General features: G+C 47.1%; 1 protein-coding gene across 1 annotated transcript in view; it reads right to left on the bottom strand.

Moving 5' to 3' along the window:
* The window catches only part of Thsd4 (thrombospondin type 1 domain containing 4), a 516,099-nt gene that overhangs the window by 346,403 nt on the left and 148,979 nt on the right, over positions 1 to 20,717 (bottom strand). The gene's annotated exons all lie outside the window — the stretch shown is intronic.

The following is a 20,717-nucleotide window of genomic DNA, read 5'->3' on the forward strand; positions in this document are numbered from 1 at the left end:
ATGTTATTGGGACTTTCTCCTCTTACCCTAGTGTGTTCTTAGAGACTTTCAGGGGAGGGGAATGATAAGTGATAGACATTTAACAGCTGAACTCCACTCACATGTATGCCAAGGGGTTTAGTAGGAAGGTGAGGAAAAACTTCAAGGAATATAGCATGACCACTCCAATCTCTTCAGTCAACGGGCATCCAACTAACCCAAGATCCCTGCTATTGCCATACAGCTCTGAGAGCCCCAACCTAAGGAGAGGAGAAAACACCAGTTTCCAGACTTCCAAGAAAGGCCTTGCAAATGACTGGGAATCCTGCAGAGGGGGTTCTTAGGGTGGTACGGACAACAGCAGGGATTACCAAATTTCTCAGTAGAGTTCGCTTTGTGCACACTGTTCTGTTTCACTTCTGGTGGTCTCTGAGTTTCCAAGCAGAGGGGAACTGCCCAGAACAACAGAGGAGCCGCTACCCCAGAGGCCTTGCTTTTCCCCATCCACCCTCTGAAGAGCAGAACAAATATGCCAAGAATACAAAGCATCTAGATTGTCAACTTGTTCTATCTCCCAACCAAACATTCTGAAAGTAAACACTAGACTATGACCTATGGCTTAAAACTTCAAAATACAGCAAAACATTTAGAACAGACTCATAAAGAGCCACCCATGCTCCAACTGCTCCTCTTCTGATTATTCTCTTCTGTGCTTCCTGTCTCCACCGTCCCACTCAGACCAGAGACTCATGAAAGGCCAGGGCAAAAGAGAAAAGTGCCATACCAGTACAGAGGGAAAATAAAATTAATAGCTTCCAAATTGAAGGTCAAGAGAGGAGTAAAGAGGGGCCATGAACGTGACGTGATGGAGCAGTGAAGACTACCCAACATATTTCTAGTCGATGAGGCCTGTTTGTCTTCAGCTACTTCAGGACAGCTCATAAAGTGGTCTTTCCAATCTGTTCACTTCAGATTTTGTTTTTGTTTTTCACTTGAGTATCCAGGAAGATGGGACAACCGAAGAATATAGACATTCTGCACAATGAGAGTTTCTGTGAAGGAGATGGGAGGCTTTTCAGAGTACCTTAGTCCTCACCCAGTGGGGTGTCCATGGCTTTCCTACCTTCCCTTTCATCTGAGTATTGATCCTGCAGATCCTGCCTCCATTCCCCAACAGAGGAAGAACTGGAGGCTCACAGCATCTAAAGATGTGTCTAAGGTAGGGCCTGAGCTGGAGTGAAGCCTGCCTTTTTCTGAATTCATGGTCATGCTCTCACAGAAAGTCGGATGGAAACCCCGTGTGAAAGTTATCACTTGCTGGGATATCAGAAGATGGTCTGGGCTGAGTCCCCCCTCTTCCTCACCCTGGAAACTCCATTATAGGGGAGTGCTGACTAGCTAAGTTGATGACATGGAGGACATCAGAGAAACCCAGTCAAAATGACCTCAATTACAATCCACTTGCAGAGACTCCTGGGGTCTCATTCAGGGATGCCTTGTCCTGGGGAAGTCCACCAGCACCAGGGCTGATAAGGAAGGCAGAAAAGACAGAGCTGGGTATGCTCCTTAAGGGGGGCCCTAGGCTGAGGGTCCTGATCAGCCATAAAGCTCCTGATCTCTGGTAAGGAGGAAATATTCAGGGAAGCCTTTAAAGGAAGAAATGAAGCCTCATAGCATTAAACAGAGAGAGAGTGGGAGAAAGGGAGGGAAGGGAGGAAGAATGAATACACTTGTGGCTTTTATGATGTACACAGCTGATACCCTTGTCGAGAAGTAAAGAGATTAAATAAGCAAATTTTTAAAAATCCTTGTGCTGTTGAGTGTTGATGAAGAATGGGGTTGCTAATTGGCATACAAGAACAAAGAGCACTAAAGCCTCACAGCTAAAGGTCATAATTACAACTCAGCGTAGGAAGAGCGAAAGGTTAGACATACAGATCAGTACAATAGACTTCAAAGTCTGTGGGCAAGGGCTTTGCGATGAAGGTACCAAGACTAGTCAAAGGAAAATAATATTTTCTTTAACACATAATGCTGAGACAGTTAAGCAGCTACAAGCATTTGAGCCCTTACCTCATGCCACATATGAAAGTTAACCCAAAATAATCAAAGACATACACTTAAGCACTGGAACTATAAAATTCTTGGAAGAAAACAGGGGTAAATCTTAACAGCCTGGGACTTGGCAATGGGATCTGAAGCAGGACTTCAAAAGTTAAGCAACACAAGAAAGAGATGAACTGGAGATCAGGGTGATCAATATTGCCAGAGGACATTACCCATAAAGTAAAAGGATAGTGAGGGGTGCTTGAAAATCATGCAAGGGCCCGATATTCAGAATATGGTCCTGGAGGCAAGTTCTAGCCAATGACGGCCGAATTCACGACAGCAGTTGCACTAACCACTCTTCCTGTTACTGTGACAGAGACCTAAGCAAATGAATGTACAGAAGAAAGGCTCTCTTCTGGCTCACTTCTCTCTTCTGTTTGAGGGTGCAGTATGGCATGGCATGGGAGACATGGCACCAGGCAGCTGCCTGTATTGTGTCCGTAGTTGGGAAGCAGAGAGAGAGAAAGCTGGGCTCAGCTCACTTCCTTCTTTATTCAGTCTGAGCCCCAGCCCATACGCAGGCACCAGCCACATTTGAGGAGAGTCTTCCCTCCTGTATTAACGCAGAGTAGAAAGCCCCGCACACACATGCTCGCACGCACATGCTCGCACGCACTCCCAGGCGAATCTAGATCCTGCCAAGGTGACATATTAACCATCATGGTAGTCCTGTACGATGATATTGATGGTTGGGAAATGCTGGCACAGGCCTTTAATCCCAGTATTTGGGAGGCAGAGGCAGGCCAGTCTCTCTGAGTTTAAAGCCAGCCTGGTTTACAGAGTGAGTTTCAGGACAGCCAGGGCTGCACAGAGAAGCCCTGTCTCAAAAGAAAAAAAAAAGATTGCCTAGTGATGGTTTCTGTAAGCATGCTGTGAGGTTTGCACAGTGGCAAAATCTCTTCACTGCATTTCTGAGTGTATCCCTATTAGTAGGCATTACATAACTATATTAGGAACTTTTTATAACTAAACAATAAAAGAAAACAATCTGATTTAGAAATGGGCCAAAGATTTGAATAGACATTTTTGCAAATAAACCAGTGGCAATAAACACATGAAAAGATGCTCACTCATTCAAGTAATGCCTTCTAAATGGCAATGCCAATTCTACTTCATACCCACTAGGGTGGCTGTGTCTTTTGTTTTTCTTTTTTAATTCTCTCATATATTACATCCCAATTGCAACTTCCTCTCCCTACCATCCCCTTATATATATTTTTTAAGACGCACATGCCTATAATCCCAGAACTTCTGAGGAGGCAGGAGAATTAGCAGTTGAAGATCATCCTGATCAATGGCAAGACCCTATTGAAAAAAGGAAAAGGGGGAGGAAATAAGAAAAAGGGGAGTGGCAAAGTGTGAAGGAAATTTATTAATTTTATGTTATGTAAACTTCAACTTATTAGCATGTGGCCAATGACACAGGAAAAGATGTGTGATAGCAAAAGAGGATACAGCGAGAGGCTGAGGAAAAAGAAAGGACGAAGTTCTGCTGCAGTCACATTTTATAGGTGACATTCTCACCAGACCTCTGATGCCACTGTTATCAACTGCACATTGCAGACAGGGGGACAGAGTCTCAGAGTCGCAGCCATTCGGAACCAACTCACAGCTAATAAATGACAGGGGCTGGGGCAAGGCTTTCACCAAAGTAACAGCAACTGAGATCGTGGCTTCCAGGAAGAGGCCATTTTCAGATGCCCTGAAAACTAGCCCCTTCTTTTACAGCACTTTTACAATGTGATAACACATAGAAACCTGTGATCAAGTTTTATGTGCATGAAGCCGGGGACACAGAGCTCTGGCCTGTTCTGGGGATAATGCAGGGCAGGTGCTACACAGATTTACACACGCTGCCTGGAGCGACCTGGAGCCCTGCTTGCCATAACCGCTCTTCTGGTTCCAGAGCAAATGCCGAGACAGGCCTGGCAAAAGCCTGTGTCTTGCCCTAGAGGCACAAACTGACAGGAACAATTGGCCTCAGGGAGGCTGCAGAGGCGACCCAATCCAAATAAGTTCAAACACGTCCAGTAACCAGATGGAGCTGAGTCACCTGGGGGCTTGTTAAATGCAGATTCCTGGGTCCCACTCCAGACCTCAGGGAAGTAGGGCCCAGTAATGAGAATTTTTAAAAAGCTCCCCCAGGAGAAGCCCTTACATATTGTTTGTGGGGATGTAAAATGGTACAGACATGTTGGGAATTTTCCCCCCAAATTAAACACAGTTACCAGATGACCCAGCCATTCTACTTCTGGGTACACACTCCAGAGGAATGAAAACATACGTCCCTACAAAAACATTCGTGCGGACATTCTTAGCAGGCCCATGCGGAGTCCACCAAGTGGGTCAATGTCCAAGAAATGAATGTACAGATAAATGCAGCCTATTCCCACACCTGAGTACAACCAATGGACTGTTGACACACACCGCACGCCCCGCGCCCCAGACCACACTATACCAGACAAAAGGAGCCGGCTGCACAGGACCGTTCATCGCACGACTGTGCTTATATAAAATGTCCAGAGAATGCAAATCTACAGAAACAGAAAATACGCATCACTGCTAACTTGGTACAGGGAGCAGAACGAGGCAAGTGAACATGAGGAATTTGACTAACATATTGATAATGTTCTAAAACTCATCTATGGTGATGGCTGCACCAAATGACTAAAAAAAATTTTTTAAACTGCACTGAATTGTATACTTGAATTAAATTATTTTTTTAAGTCCCTCTAACTTGATCTAGCAGATACCCTGGAGATATAATGGGCACGTCTATGAGGGAGTCTCTGGAGTGGGTTAATTGAGCCTGGAAGATCCACCCGAAACGTAGGCAGCAGCTCTCCAGAGCCTTAGGCCCCGTCTGAGGAAGAGGGAAAGGAAAGAAAGCGGAGCGCCTGCATCGTCTTCCTCCACCTTACGGGAGCACTGTGACTAGCTCCCCGAGTTCCTGCCGCTGTGACCTCCCCGCCCGGTAGCAGAGGCCACAGCAGTGAGGACGGTAAGTAATACATGTCCCAGAGGATCGGAGAATGAATGAATTTTGATTCTTATATATGACGCTGCGGACACTACACCCCAGAGAGGGAAACGAGTCCCTCGGGTCAGAAGGTGTACTTACAGAGGCAGCAGGCAGTGGGCCTGGGGCTCTACAAATGGAAACATCATCCTGTGTGTGTGGAAGGGGGAGTGATCAGCAGAAATCAATCAAAGAGAACTGACCACCAGCCTCAATTAGCACATCCCCATTAATTCCCCCTTTCCTGGAAATAGCAGGAAGCAGTCTTGTTTTGCTGGAATGATCCAGGAGAAGGCTTGAGGAGCAGCTGTAGGGCATCAAAAGAAGCTAGGACCTGGGGTCTGCATGGAGACACGTGGCCCCGAGGGTGCAGGGTGGCCCGGGACTGGTCACTTCACCTACCGCTGTCTCTTCTTGTTTATGGATCTGTAAAGGCAGCAATAATGCCAGGCTCCCAGGATCACGGCAGAAGCAGGAAGGAAGACATTAAACAGCCAGGCAAAAGATGATTGCGGAAGGTTTCCTCCCTGACTAATGGAAAACCTCAGCCACCAGTTCTGTCTGTTTATCTACAGGCTATCTACCAAAAGCAGCCATCCCTTCCTGCTGACGAGCTCCCATTTTCCCTGACTCACAGACTGTGTGTTTGTCCACCCCAATCGGTCCCCATCTCTGCTTGATGCAAGTTCCCAGGTACCATAACACTCTGCAAAGGCTGAAACAGGACTGTACTTGTCACAAATAAAGGAGCCTCAGACTAAGAACACCTATTTAAAAATGACAACCTTCCAAGTAGCCACCAATGCATCAAATACTGGATTGGGTGTGGTGTTATTACAAGACCAAGAGAATGTAAAACATCCTGTAATATAGCTCAGCTAGAAGTCATTGCCAAGGGAAAGAAATCTGTCTTCTATCTGAGAGGAATGTTTGATGATTGTTTGGGCCTTGCATAAACTCAGGCCATACGTTTGGGGCCGGGCATTTACACTGTGAACTAATCAGAAAGCCCCATGTGAACACAGACATTGTGGGGCAAGAAGTGCTAGCTGTGGGGATGGTCACGGCAGCCTCGACAGTCAGAGAGAGACTGAGCCTGGGTCGGGGTGGGACACATTTAGACCAAGTTGTTCCTCTGCCCATTGAACTGAAGCCACCCTCCGGATTCTCAGCCGTCTGAGGGTCACCATATCAAAAGGCCTGGGAGGAAAGGGGCCATCCAACCTGCCATGCTCAGGCCACATCCTGCTTGCTCTGTTAGATGCAGAAGGAACCCGACTTCGGTGGGGATGCTGTGTGTGCCGTTCACGGTTCCTGAGCTTGAGAGTGACTACAGAAAGATGGTCCCTGTAAAGGATCACTTGGGACTGAAGAGAAGACAGAGAAAGAGAAGCTCAGCTTATGAACCTGAGCAGGCTTAGGCTGCGGGACGGAAAGCTGGGCTTGCTGGAGAGGAGATGAAGACTAGATGAACACCTGTAGGAAGAAGACAGATGGTGAAACTGCTGTGGCTAGAAAAATACAGGGAGGAGGAAGACAAAGGTGGAGAACAAGCATCTGCGGCAGGAACAGCAAACACAGCGCATGTGTGCCTAAAGCCCTGGGTTCATGGTGGCCGGGGCCCAGGCAGCAACCCCCTCCCCCCATGAAAGCAAGCTTAGATGTTTCCTCCTCTGGTTAAATATGTTTCCTTCCTCTCCCTACAGCCCCAAGAAATGGTCAACTAAAAAACCGTAAGATGCTTCAACTCACAGAAGCAAGGGGGGTGGAGAGAAAGGAAAACAGGAGGTATGTATGAAGAAAAAGATTTTTGTTGTCATTAATCTTGATGACAAGTGGGTGGAAGAGTTGTAATAAAGTCTAAATTATAAACTTAGTACTCAGCAGACAAAAGCATCTGGCCTCACAGAGCCCCAGAACCCCAGTCCCTGGAAGAAGAGGTACCAGGAGGGTGGGGATTAGGCTCACAGTAGAAAACGAGCTACAGGGCCCACTTGGTGCAGCCAGGCCGCTGTGTGTCCCCACAGCCCTCTCTAAATACAGAACGGGTTTAAGGTCTGGAGAAGAAGAGGGGCTGCAGCACAGGAAGCAGGGAGCCGGGAGCAGGCAGGGGCGGGCGGGGTGCACCCACACGCCATTCCTATGTCCACCTCTCCAGGAAGGGCTGCTCCTCAGGAGAAAGCAAACAGCCTCAGAAGAAAGGCATCTACCTACTGGTGTGTGTGTGTGTGTGTGTGTGTGTGTGTGTGTGTGTGTGTGTTTCCAACAAATCGGCACAGTTGAAAATCTGTTCTCCACAAGAGAAGCTCACTGGTTAAGGACTCCACCTGTGCAAAAGAACTTTCCATTTGGCCTCTACTGCCTTGCAGATAATCACTAAGGGATGACGGACATTTGGGGAGAGTCCCTGACATGAAATGCATAATCAAAAGTAAAAATAGATGAATGAATGAATGAATGAATAAATAAATAAATAAATAAGGCTAGGAAGATAGCTAGGGGGTAAACTGCTGGCTCTTCTGGCATGGGGAACCTGAATTTGGAGTCCTTCGTACTAACTAGAACAGCATGTCATGATGGCACAAGCCTGCAATGCCAACCCTGGGAGATGGAGACAGGCCATATCCTGGAGCTCTTGAGCCAACCAGCCTAGCCTACTCAGCAAGGTCCAGGCCAGTGAGGCCCTGTCTCTGAAAAGAGGAACAGGGCCTGAGAGACCACAAGGCTGCCCTCTGGACTCCATGCTTAATCACACACTGAGCTCCGGTACCTGTAGGAGCTGCACAGCCATGCACTCAGGAAAAATCCCCGTAGGGATAAAGTGAAATGAAAAAGAATTAAAGTTCAGCTGTGATGACATGGGGAGGACAAGGAAAGGGCAGGAAGGCTGGGATGGGCGGTGTGTGTGAGAAGACACACGACTGCACTCTAAGAGACCAAGAGGGACGACTCGCACAAGAGTTCGCATTGTCTAGAAACACTGCAGTGGATGACACAGAGGAAGCCCAGTGGTTTCTGCGGACAGAGCAGAACTCGGGAAGAATACTCTTCCTCAGAAGCTTGTCCACATGATTTAAAAAAAAATATCATGCATGCATTTTTAAATAAAATTCAGGAAAGTAAAGCAGGCTCTTGAGACAGATCATTGGTGCTGTAATTGTTCATCTTAAGAAGGGCTGGACAGAGCTGGCAGTGGCCGCAACTGGACCTGTCACCTTTTGCAAGGTTATTTATCTCTAACCAGTGACTCTGTATGGTGTTAAGTGTTTTATGAGTCTCAAGAAAAGTATAAAGGTTAAGCAACTGACAAAGCATTAGCAAAGTAGACACTTACATGATGTTTGAAGTTAAGCAGGAGTGAATTAAGCAGGAGGGCCCTTTCTAGGAATCAGGAGTTGGAAACAGTCCTCTTGGCAGCAAAAGGACTTGTGTATGGGCTGGAGAGCACTATAAAAAAGACTATTTTTAATACACATGTGCACATATCTGTGTGAGTTCATTTGTGTGCACATGTGTAGAGGCCAGAGGACAACCATGCGTGTTTTTGTTGTTGGTTTTTTTTTGTTTTCAAAGATGGCCATACAACTCTTTTGAGGCAGCGTCTATTACTGGCTTGAAACTCACCCTCTGCCACTTGCCCCAGGGTGGCTGCTCACCTGCTCCTGGGTGGCAGGGGCTCATTTTTGTTTCAAAAATTGACAAGACCCTTTTCTAGCAAGTTTATGTTTGTCTCGTGAAAGGGTAGTTTGAAAGTTTTTAATCTCATGTTAAACTCTTTACTGAAGGTTTTTTCTAAGAATATACGATTTCTTTTGTCACAGAAAATCAGATTGCTTTTTGGATGGTTTCTGGAACTGCTTTGGACATAAAATGTCTAAATTTAAAATGTCATCATGCATATTGGAGAAGAATTTAAGAACATTCATATTATCCCATAATGCCTATTACAGATAGAGCTTCGAGGGACAGTCCAGACCTGCAGTTTTTATAAAAACACAATGGGATAATAAGCAGATTATACTCAAATTTTCTTGGATGCTGTTACTGCTTTCTAAACATTAAAAATACTAACGTAGTGTTCTGTAAAATGATGAACTTTCTTCTGTTGCCTCCCATATATATATTTAGCAATCACTGGCTCTGTGTGTACTTTGCTTTACCCTTTTTTTTTTCCTTCTTACCCTTCTCTATTTGTTTCTCTTTTCCTGTTTGTGCTTTCTTTTTTGAGAAAGAAAAAGAAACTTTTTTAGAGTCTCAAGTAGCACAGGTTGGCCCAAAACTTTCTGTGCAAGCAAGGAAGACCTTGAACTTTGGATCCTCCTGCTTTCACCTCTCAAGTGCTGAGATCTTAAAGTCTAAGCAACTACACATTTGGGTTACAAACCCACGACTCCAGGCATGGGAGGCAGGTACCCCACTGACTGAGCTACATCCCCAGGCCTTTGCTTTTACTTTCTATTATAAAATACTATGTTTTTCTCTGCTGTATTTTGAAGGCAGGGATATTTATAAATATGCCTTTATCTCAAATACACTTTTTCAAACAGGAGTTTGGAATTAAGAAGATGGTTCTATGTGTGAGAGTACTTGCTGTGAAAATAGGAGGACATGAGTTCAAATCCCAGCATCCGTGTAAGAAGCTGGATGTGGCTATGTGCAGACCTGTGATTGCAGTGCTGTTGGCAGCGGAAATGGGAAGATCTTTGGGGGTTGTTGACTGCCAGTCAAGCCGAAGTAGCGAGCTTTAAGTTCAGCGAGAAACCCTGTTTCAAGAGATGAAGAAGAGCAGGATGGAGAAGGGCGCTTGGTGTCCTCTAGCCTCTGTAGGCACACAATACACACGCACGCACGCACGCATGCACATACAAGTTGAGGAAGGAAGAAGTGAGCAGAAGGAAGGAGAGTCCTCCACAGATCTGCTCAGCTTTGCGGTGGGCTCTGAAATTTTGAAAAGATTTGGATAGACCAGAGAGACTGGTAGAGTCCTATGCAGTATGACACATGCGGCAGGTCCTGGTGAGGCAGCTGCTCCGAGTAAGAAAACACCACATCTGGCAGTGAGGAAGCAAGCAAGCGCTCACTGCATGCGTCTGTGTGCTTCATGCCAAGGAGGGAGCTGAGGTGTTGCTCGTGGCGGTGCCAGTGTGCCCTCGGAGAAGCAGATCGAGGGAGGGTTTGCCTCCACACAGGCCCGGCCAGGAGTCGGCCATGCAGACTCTAGAGGAGTCTGCACCATGTCCCTTGCCCTGGGCCGCCCTTCCATTCCCAGGCCCAGCCAGGAGCCACGTTCAGATGCTTCTTGTGAGTCTGCCCTACTGCTTGCCTAGACTCACCATTCCCATCCCAGACTCGGCCAGAAACTAACCACATGCCCGTTGTCAACCCATTAAGCTCAAACTGTGCTCGTCCTGCCAATCAAAAATCAACACTGAGTCTCCGAGGGACTAGCCTACAATCTCTTCCTCCGTGATCTAAAATTAAGCAAGTCTGGAGAACAGGGAAAACAAAACCACATGTCTGTTCAACACAGACAGGCTAGAACCTCACGCCAGGCACACCACCAATCAACAAAGTCCACATGCCAGCTCCCAGCACAAGAACACAAATATATGAAAGACCAAGACAACCTCCCACATAGAAAACCAGCAGCTCAGGCTCTAAGACCTCTTGAAACGGAACAGCTTCTGAAAAGCAAAGGACACTGTCAACAGAACAAAACAACAGCCTGCAGACTGGGAAAAGATCTTCACCAACCCTACATCTGACAGAGGGCTAATATCCAAAATAGATAAAGAACTCGAGAAACTAGACACCAGCAAACCAAATAACCCAATTAAAAAATGGGGTACAGAAATAAACAGAGAATTCTCAAAAGAGGAATATTGAATGGTGGAGAAACACTCAAAGAAATGCTCAACATCCTTAGTCATCAAGGAAATGCAAATAAAAATGATCCTGAGATTCCATCTTACACATATCAGAATGGCTAAGATCAAAACCTCAAGTGACAACACATGGTAGAGAGGTTGCGGAGAAAGGGGAACCCTCCTCCACTGCTGGTGGGAGTGCAAACTTATACAACCATTTTGGAAATCAATCTGGCGCTTTCTCAGAAAATTGGGAATAGTGCTTCCTCAAGATCCAGCTACACAACTCCTGGGCAATATACCCAAAAGATGCTCTACCATTCAACGAGGACATTTGCTTAACCATGTTCATAGCAGCTTTATTTATAATAGCCAGAATCTGAAAACAACCTACATGTCCCTCAACAGAAGAATGGATACAGAAATTATGGCACATTTACACAATGAAATATTACTGAGCTATTAAAAACAAGGAAATCATGAAACTTGCAGGCAAATGGATGGAACTAGAAAAGATCATCCTGAGTGAGGTAACACAGAAGCAGAAAGACACACATGGAATATACTCACTTATAAGCAGATATTAGCTATATAATATAGGATAAACATACAAAAATCTATAGACCTAAAGAAGCTAAACAACAAGGATGACCTTAGGAAGATGCTTAAATCTCATTCAGAATGACAAACAGAATAGACACCAGAAGTGGTGGAAGAGAGGGAACAGGACAGGAGACTACCATAGGGCTCCTTTGAAAGGCTCCACCCTACAGGGGATCAAAGCAGATGCTGAGACTCATAGCGAAACACAGGGCAGAACACAGGGTGTCTATGGAAGAAGGAAACCAATAAAGCTAAAAAAATTCTGAGCCAGGAGAGGGGGTGCTGCAGAGACCAATGAATCAACCAAGGACCATGCATGGAGAGGACTTAAACCCCCTGCAGACCACGGGCAGCTCAGTCTCCGTGTGGGTTCCCCAGTAAGGGAAGCAGGGGCTATCTCTGTCACGAACTCAGTTGTCTGCTCTTTGACCACTTCCTCCTGATGATTCAGCCTTGCCAGGCCACAGAGGAAGAGGATCCAGGTAGTTCTGATGAGTTGTGATATGCTAGGGTCAGATGGCAGGGGAGGAGAACTCCCCCTTTTAGTGGACTAGGGGAACAGGTATAATCAAGATATAAAATGAATAAATTGTAAAAAATTAAAAAGAAGATAGAATATTGGTACTTGAAATAAAGTAGAGGAAATGGACTACTCAAAGATTTCAAGAAGACAAAGAGAAGGAGGAGGAGGAAGAAGAAGAAAACATAGGAAGGAAAGAAACTTTGGTACATCAGCAATAAACCAAATCTACTAATTGTAGGCATACCCTCTGGCAACAAATAACGCCCAGCTTAAATGCGCTGCGCTCACCTTTGTGAGGAGAAAATGCCACCGTAAACACTGGGATAGCTAACAGTTCCCGAGCAGTGCCGGTGCTTCAGGGATTGTTTCATTTACTCCCCAAAGCCTCGGACAGGGGGTGGCACAGCCCCACCCTCCGAGCCCAGCAGCCACAGCCGTCATGTCGAAGAGCTCGCTGTGCCTGTTGGCCAAGGCTTACTGTAGCTGGACTTGCCTTCAGCCGAGTGTCCAGACACCTTTCCCAGCCAGAAGCTAGGGTATACGGGTGGGAAGGGGAGCAACTGATTTCATAATTTCCACCTGCATTGCCATGGGGAAGCCATCATTTACACTAGGTGAAGACCTTCCAGAGTGGCTCCTTTGTCATTACCCAAACTCCTACCAGGAACATCCATGCTCTAAGAGTAAGACCAATAAACTTGCTAGTTGCCTAGGGGGGAACTTTGGTGGAACTGAATTTTGGTTTGTCATTGGGACCTTAGAAAGAGGGAGGTAGAGACTGCCTAGACCCCTCCCACAGCAAAAACTCTTGCCACTGAGGGAATTTCACTTGCCCATTTTACTGATAGGAAGGCTGAGGCCTCTGTCCTGGAGCACATTGGCTCAAAAGTGGGAACTTCAATAATTATTTCACATGGCTCCATGCTAAAGGACAGTATGTAAGGCCGTGACAGATCATGATAAACTAGAACTTTTGTTGTCAAACAGCTTTAGAATTATCACTCATAATACCAAATTCCCAGTGGTTATAAACCAATCTGTAACTACTGAATGAGCCCTATTCATCTATGCAAATACTTTTGAAATGGCATGCACAAAATCTCCAAGTTTTCTAACGCTCTGGAAAGGTGATTTCACTCACTAAATTGTGTCCCAAACCATCGTATACGCTGACCTCCTATAAATCAAATTCAAACTGTATTTACTCAAGGACTTTGCGAGGGTGAACACAGTAAATATTTAATAAAATGAAGAATCGTTTTTGCAATCTGCATAGTCACTCAATAATTTATCTGTTTTGGAAATTTGGATTTACAGCAGACTCTTGACATTCCTGAGGCATACATCCGGAACCTTCTCAAATTCCTGGAGTCACAAATACAAAAATGTTTATAGAGGCTCCCAGCTTTGTCTTGAATCACATTTCCATGGAGAGTCGTATGGGTTTCCTGGCTGTAGCCTTACCTGACAAGTTAACCATACTTCTGAATTTCACTGACTTAAAAAAACAGCCTCTTACTTAACTGCTGTTTTTCACAACACAAAATTATTTTTATTAGTTAGTGAGCACTGTAAATGTGTATTTGGAGCACAGAGCAGCAAGGCTGAGCCCCCTGTGCCTGGCGTTATTCTGTGAAGGAGCTGCTGAGTCGCTTCCCGGGAAGCACAGCCCTGAAGGCCTGGGGGACACATCTCCAGCTGCCAGCCTGCAAGTGAAGTGCACGCACGCACAGAGGGTCCAAGCACTTGAACTGTCTTGAGTAGGGGCTATCTGTGAAACCCACAGCATTCCACCGCTCTTGTTAAAACAAGACAGAACTATAGGAGCTGGGCCTGGGGAGACAAGTCAGTTGCTACAGTGCTTGGCACACCAGCGGGAGGAGCTAAGTGAGATCACCAGGAGCCGATTTTAAAAGCGGGTAGGTGCCCATCCTCCCTGCAGAGGGGCGGATCCCCGAAACCTGCAGGCCAGCCAGTCTAGCTAAACTGGTGAGTTCTGGGTTCAAGAGACCCTACTTCAAAAACAAAGTGAAGAGTTTGGAGATGCTGCACAACAACACACCCTGGTATGCACACACACGCACACTCACTCACACACACACACACACACACACACACACACACATACACATACACGGGGGTGGGGGAGAGAGAGAGAGAGAGAGAGAGAGAGAGAGAGAGAGAGAGAGAGAGAGATAAGGTGTGAGTTTTAGAAGTTGGCTGAGTTGATTGGGTTTGCTGCAGACAAATGACCACTTGGACCCCAAGACTGCACTTCGTAAGTCTGGGTTGATGAAAGACTAAGCTTGAAGTTTGCACTGTCTTCAGCAACAGAACTAGCTACAATTGGTATGCTGGGCACACCCCCAGCCATTGGATCTTCTTGGAGCACCTTCCTAGGACTCACCCTTTGCTGAGTTTGGTTACTTCTCCCCAACCAAAGGGGAAAAAAAGAAAGAAAAAGAAAAAGGAAAAGAACCTACCAAGAACCCTGAAAGGTGCACAGTAAGTGTGTAAGTGAGTGAAGACAAAGGTCAGGGTGAGGGTACAGAGCAGAGCCACGCATGCTACCACATGTCTGAAATCCTAGTGCCTGGGAAGTGGAGGCAGAAGGGTCAGGGTATTCTTGGTTTCATTGCAGGTTTGAGACCAGCCTGGGTTATATAAGACCCTGTCTCAAAAACCAGAAAAAGCAAAAAGGAGAAATAAAAAGAAAGGAGGAGAGGAAAGGGGAAGGAAGAAAAGAACAACAAAGAAGAAGAAGGGAACACAGAAAAGAAAGAGAAGTTAGGTGCTGATGAGAAACAAAATTACATGATCATTTTGAAATACATTAGCTTATGCATTTCAAAAGACTTGAAAACACTATTGCCAAATTTCTGAATTAATTTATTTATCTCTGCCCCTTTCTGTCCCAAAGGTTTTGCCGTATTTCACTGCTAGATTAATTTTCCTGAAGCTTAGCTGTGATCCTGTTACTCATGCCCCTCACTGCCTATAAAGTAAGTCTAATTTCCTCAGCCTCCTATTTGGGACCCTCTGCAACCTGGCCCAGTGATCAAGGCCAAGCCTAGCTGGCATTTTTCTCATTCACCCACCCTTGCTCCAGCCAGAGGATATTCGCTGATGTTCCCTGATACATTCTGTATCTTTTAGTTCAAACATTTCCTCTTCTTTCCTTTTCTTCCTCCTCTTTTTCCTCTTCCTCCTGTTCCTCCTCCTCCTCCTCCTCCTCCTCCTCCTCCTCCTCCTCCTCCTCCTCCTCCTCCTCCTCCTAGTACTTTTTGATATGGGTTCTCATGTCACACAGGCTGGCCTTGAACTCCTAAGATTTTTATTTCCACCCACTCTGCTGTGTATTCTGTATTCTCTGCCTAGAAGTTTACTTATGCTTTTTCCTCTGCCAAGAATGTCGTTCCTCCTCTGTCTGCATGTGACCAGCTTGTCTTCCTCTTGTGAGCTGGGGTCATGCATGCAACAGGCATTCCACACACCTTTATTCACAGCACCTCACTGGAACCTCACAATAGGAGCAAGCCATTTCTTAATCTTCCGTGTAAGAAACAGGCCCTTCTAAGGGTGGGACACGTGCCCAGGGGTGGGGTCTTCCGTCGGCTCTTCTTCCTGCTTCCCCCAGCTTTGGCAGGGTGTGTGCCCAGTATGCATGAAACTGCTCTGTTCCCAGCACTAGATAAACCAGGTACAGTGTGCATGCCTATAATCCATGGCGTCGGAGGCAGGAGCACAGGAGGCCTGGCCTTTGCCCAGGACAAATGGCTTCAAGAAACAGCCAAGCAGCATTATGTCGTTTTGTCTTCTCGGGGTAGAGAAAAGTGTGCCTTTGCCTTCTGTGTGAACTCCAAGTCACCTGTCCAGTCCTGAGTCACGGTTTCACTTGGCAGCCCCCCACATGGCCCCTGCCAGGCTCCGCAGGGCAGGACACTAGCTGACTGAGAAGGTCAGAGGCTCGGGCGCCGGGGTGGGGGAGATGCCTCACATTCTCGGCCTTGGAGATGCCATGAGAAGGCGCACCATAACCAGCCTTGGATCACGTGCTGCTGCAGGATGTTTCAGAGGAGCCATTTATCAGCATGGGTGGGAGAGGTAAAGCTATTTCTACAATCACCAGAGCCGGCTTAAGCAAACAGCGACTGGGTGTTGGACACGGCGCCGTGATTGATTGATGGAGGTTTATTAAGCAAGCGAAGCCCAATAGCTACACACTCCCTGGATAAAGGCCAAAGCTATTACATGACGAGCTGTTACATAGCCGCAACGAGTGGAATGTGGGCCGTTCACATCTCACCTGCTTGCCTTTCTGACTTGTTTGGCATCGAGAGTGTGTGGATGGCTGGAATGTAGAGCTCCTCCATCTTCTCCCTCTTTAAATGATGGGCAGGTCTTGGGAACAGAGAGCAGGGCTTCCAGTAGTTAGTAATGAACCAACAACTTGCCCCAAACCCAAAGCGCCAGTGTCTTGTTTAAATCTGACCTATTTTTAAAGATTTATTTTATTGTTTATTGTGTGTATATGTGTTTGTCTCCGTGTGGGTACCTATGGAGAGCAGAATAAGATCCCCAGGGGCCTCGGTAAGGTAGTTGTGAGCTGCCTGGCATAAGTGCTGGGAACTAAATGCAGCAATCGTTTGTGAGATCCTTGGCAGCTTGGCCAGTTCCCTGCTGCTCTACCGAGATGGAGATGGGGTGTGTGTGCTGTGCCTCCCTGGAGTGCTGTGCTACCCTGACATTCGATAGGTCTCTCTGCCCCTTTAAGGTCTCACTCTCCTCAGCCTGGCCTCAGAAAGAAAGGAAAACCATCAGGATATCAGAGACACAGATCAACCATAGGCAAAGTGGGGCCTGGAGTTTCCCAACTATTCTTAAAGCTTCGTAGCAGCTGCTAGTTCTGCCAACTTCCAGGCTGCTGGCATTAACCACTGTTAAATCTTGAGTTCAAAACCAGAATTTAAAGGATGACTTTTGTTGATCTGTTTCTGTTTTCTTTGTATTAAATTAGTGCGAATAAATTAGTATTAATTATTATGAATCTTATTCAAACTTGTTTTTATTTTTCTTTGACGGGGTCTCATGTATCGCAAGCTGGCCTTGAGCTGGACCTTGAATTTCAAATCCTGCTTATGTAATAACTAGCAAGTAACGTCACTAACAGCTTGACAGTTTGGGATGGACCTATGCTCCTTACTGAGCAGGGAGGAGATCCTTCCAGGTGCGTCTGCTTCCACCTCCTCTTGGGGTTACAGGCTTGCGCCACCTTCTTCACTTCATACACAGGCCGGGGAACAAAGTCCAGGGTTTTGTGCGTGATGGGTAAGGACTTCCGCCCCCGAGCAACATCCCTGCCCTTCCTGATTTAAACATGGTTAAACATTAATGTCCACAAAATTAATGGTAGATGGTGACAGATGGTGGTGGAGGTGGTGGTGGAGGTGGTAGTGATGGTGGTGGAGATGGTGATGGTGGTGATGGTGGTGGAGGTGGTGGTGGTGGTGATGGTGGTGATGGTGATGTGGTGATGTGGTGATGGTGGTGGTGGTGGTGATGGTGATGTGGTGATGTGGTGATGGTGATGTGGTGATGTGGTGATGGTGGTGTTGGTGATGGTGGTGATGGTGATGTGGTGATGTGATGGTGGTGGAGGTGGTGAAGGTGGTGGTGGTGGTGGAGGTGGTGGTGGTGGAGGTGGAGGTGGTGGTGGTGGTGGAGGTGGAGGTGGTGGTGGAGGTGGTGATGGTGGAGGTGGTGGAGGTGGAGGTGGTGGTGGTGGAGGTGGTGGTGGTGGTGGTGGAGGTGGTGGTGGTGGAGGTGGTGGAGGTGGTGATGGTGGAGGTGAAGGAGGTGGTGGTGGAGGTGGTGGAGGTGGAGGTGGAGGTGGAGGAGGTGGAGGTGAAGGAGGTGGTGGAGGTGGAGGAGGTGGTGGAGGTGGAGGTGGTGGTGGTGGAGGTGGAGGTGGAGGTGGAGGTGGTGGAGGTGGTGGAGGTGGAGGTGGTGGAGGTGGAGGTGGAAGTGGAGGTGGTGGAGGTGGTGGAGGTGGAGGTGGTGGTGGAGGTGGAGGTGGTGGTGGAGGTGGAGGTGGTGGAGGTGGAGGTGGTGGAGGTGGAGGTGGTGGAGGTGGTGGAGGTGGAGGTGGAGGTGGTGGAGGTGGTGGAGGTAGAGGTGGTGGAGGTGGGAGGTGGAGGAGGTGGTAGAGGTGGAGGTGGTGATGGTGGTGGTGGTGGTGATGGTGGAGGTGGTGGTAGTGCTGGTGCTGGTGGTGGAGTTTGTCTGCCATGCTAGGAGAAAATGAGCGAGTACACATTGAAAACCAAACACTCTGCACTGATGGGAGCAATGGTTACAGTGGAGCCACGGTGATTGCATGTGCTTTGCATGGAGGGAGAATGAAGCCTTGGTCCCATCTTAGGCTTTGCATCCACAGGACCAGAAAAACATGCCAACTTCAGAGAGGCCACTCGAGATCAGAGGCATGGTCAGCGGCCAAGAGTGACCCTGCGGAGACAGCGGCAGCCACAGGATGAGGGGAAAACAGTGAAACTCTAGAAATGCCTGTTGGATTCAACAACAGGAACAACAACCAAAAAAAAAAAGGCTGTAGATTGCAGTTCTGGGTAACGTATGTCACTATTAACAACATTAGAGAACTATCAGTCCCTGCCTGTATTCTGCTACGAAGCACATGGGTTCAAGGGACCTCCAATAGTCACTTGCTGGTAAAGCCTAGACTAAGAGGTGATGATGATTCATGTGACTTCAGAATCTGATGACAGTGCTCTCTGGGCCGTGGCTGACGACAGCTGGGCTTGGAAGCAGAACAGTGCACATATAATCATGGCTGCTGGCTCATTTTCCTTTACTGCAGTACATACAACCGTAGATACAGACAAGAAATAGAACCAAAAGCAGAAGAAAGCCTGTTTGTCAGGAATGGTACAGTGTTTTCATTTTGTTTCACCTTCATTTTGTTCCTTGAGATCTACTACTCCAATCATAAATTTCTCAAGTCTAAATACTGTGCTAAGAGAAATTGTGGAGATGGTTTAGTGGGTAAAGGACTTGTCATACAAGCATAAGGACCTCAGTTCGAGCCCTAGAACCATGTAAATGAGCCAGGCATGTGGTGCATGTTTGTACTCCCACGGGGGCATGAGGACAGGCAGGTCACAGGCTTAAGCTTATTGCCAGCCTACACCATTCTGAGCACCAGGCCAACGAGAAATCCTGTCTAAACAAGCAAGATGGACAGTGCCTGAAGAGCAATACCTAAGTTTGCCTCCGGCCTTCACATACATACACATACATGCCCAAGGCATCTGCATACTCCACCCCCCCAAATGAGCACTCTCTGTCTCTCTTACACACACGTGCACACACACACACATGCTATAAAAGAAGCCTATCTCTGACCTTCAATCTTTATAAGCATTCTTATTGTCAGATACATGTGATTGGATTTTTCTTTTCATGTAAAACATGAGCCCACGTTACACAATGTACAGTGGTGTCTGTTCATATTCACATCACTAAAATCTAACACTCAGAGCCTTTTTACAGGGATTCAGCGATACCTAAGGGGCGACCTGGCTCACATCACGAACCTTGCGAGAATCGCATCCCTGGAGCTGGGGACGTGGCTCCCTTGCGCAGCGTGTGCTTGCTTAGCATGCACTGACGTCTGGCTGCGTCAGACGTCACCAGCCTGGCACAAACGGGGGTGCCAGTGCACACCTGCAGTCCCTACACACTGGAGGAAGAAGCAGAAAACTCAGAAGTTCAAGGCAAACCTCTGCTACTTGAAGAGTGCAAGGCCGGCGTGGCATTCACAGACCTTGTCTCCCCAGAATATAAAGGTGAAAAGAATCTCCTCCCTGGTCAGTCCCTGGTCCAGGTTCACCCTGATTTTCCAAGCATTAGTGAGCTCACCATGCTTAGCTCTGTAAGCACAACTTGAAAAGCTACAGAATGGACAAAGCAGCAGGTTTGCTACTATTTCCCCCTTCCGTGTCCAGCAAGACATCACTAACCAATCCTTGACGCTCCTTGAGCCTAGCTCATCGGCCACACTCAAAGCTGGCACCTAGGAGGAGTGCACTATACGCAAAGGGCACAGCCCACGTGCTAAACAGACAGTAGGTCCCAGACCCCAGCAACCAGCTGAAGGAAGGAGGAATATTTACAGCCTTGCAAAAGGACACTCCGGGATGAAAAGTTGGATGCTGTAAAAGATCTGAGTGGAGAAAGCTGGGCCTTAGTTCAACGGGGCTGTGAAGGGTGGCCATAAATAATCTCTTCAGGGAAAAGCGTAAGGATAAGATAAGCATGCCTGGAGGCCGACCTCACCCAGGTCAGGGCAGGAAGAGCCTCACTCTTCAGCCTTGGACTGTAGATATACGTGGGATTTTCCCTTTAGTCCTCTGGAAGCAAGTCCCACTGAATCACGGAATGTTCTCTGAAATTTCTGAGAATTGGAGACAGGGATGGGCACTATTTCACAGCTTTGAGGGACAGATGATGTCAGTGGGAGAGGATGTTTTTGATAAGTATGTAAAGGGAGAGCTGATTTTCCAATTTAAACATACACTGCCCATCTGTTGGTCAACTT

This window comes from Meriones unguiculatus, chromosome 1, assembly GCF_030254825.1.
Source record: "Meriones unguiculatus strain TT.TT164.6M chromosome 1, Bangor_MerUng_6.1, whole genome shotgun sequence".
Classification (NCBI taxonomy): Eukaryota; Metazoa; Chordata; class Mammalia; order Rodentia; family Muridae; genus Meriones; species Meriones unguiculatus.